Source organism: Sinocyclocheilus grahami, unplaced genomic scaffold, assembly GCF_001515645.1.
Source record: "Sinocyclocheilus grahami isolate Dianchi unplaced genomic scaffold, SAMN03320097.WGS_v1.1 scaffold2734.1, whole genome shotgun sequence".
In the NCBI taxonomy this organism is placed as follows: domain Eukaryota; kingdom Metazoa; phylum Chordata; class Actinopteri; order Cypriniformes; family Cyprinidae; genus Sinocyclocheilus; species Sinocyclocheilus grahami.
This window is the reverse complement of record NW_015507912.1, coordinates 19,272-20,476: the sequence shown is the minus strand read 5'-3', so window position 1 is coordinate 20,476 and position 1,205 is coordinate 19,272.

Sequence of the window (1,205 nt, the reverse complement as noted above, 5' to 3'; positions counted from 1 at the left end):
GGTCACACTGCGACTGGACAGCTGTACATAAGTAAAAGATACAAAAAAGTCACTTAAATTTAAGCAAAAAATAAATAAATCACAAACTTCTAGGAGTTAAAGAACAACTTCAACCTGTATGCATTTCTTTCTCATTCGGAGTTGTATTAAAAGTTTTTTGCAAGGGGAAATGACTCTTAAAAGAGCCTTTGAGTTATAGTGAACAACACCACAAACAAGGAGAGAGATGGAGGTGTGGGGATGACAATGACAAGGATCTGCAAAAAGAAGGAAATACAGAGAATCAGTATTAGCATAAAATGTTTTATTTTTTACTCTTGCAGGGGTGTTCAAACATCGGTCCTGGAGGGCCACTGTCCTGCAGAATTTAACTCTAACTTGCCTCAACACACCTGCCTAGAAGTGTCTAGTATGCCTAATAAGGTCTTGATTGGCTGGTCCAGGTGTGTTTAATTGTGGATGGAGCTGAACTCTGCAGGACAGTGGCCCTCCAGGAGCAGGATTGGGCACCTGCACTAGTGCATATACTGTATAGCAGCATAACAGTGTGTAATATAACAAACGAGCTCTACTTTCAAGGACTGTTAAACTTAATCATACTTTGTTGAATTATTATTAATAAATGTAGTTTGCCAATTATTTTAATAGATGTATAATCATTATTATTATTAATAATAATATTTACTAAATATTTTACATTTAATCATTTTATTCACAGAAAAACAATAATTTTGTATAGCTATTGTTAATATTAACTTGTCCTATATTACTTCTGCTGGTTCAGTTTTGCTACTGTATTAATTTTTAAGGGGCTTATTTTGGGAACACTGTATCCTAATCATAATCCCACCAAAACCACACACACTAACGTTTCTAATGCTGCCTTCACGTGCTCTCGGAATTATCGTAAATACGAGTTTCTTAGGTAAACATTGCACATGAACGCCCTCCCACTTCGAAACTTTAAAGCGATGAGCTCGTAGTCAACTTCAGAATGAGAATTATCACATTTCCGACAGAACGTGAAGGCATTAGACCTACGACGCTTTTGGGAAACGCAGCCCTGGTTACTTGCGTGCTATGGTTGAGTGAGTAAAGTTACGCGATTTTATTTTTAAACTACTTCACCCTTCCTTTTAACAGCACACTAAACGCCACTTTAGAATTAAAACTTGTAATTAAACAAATTAGACAAGAGACGTAGC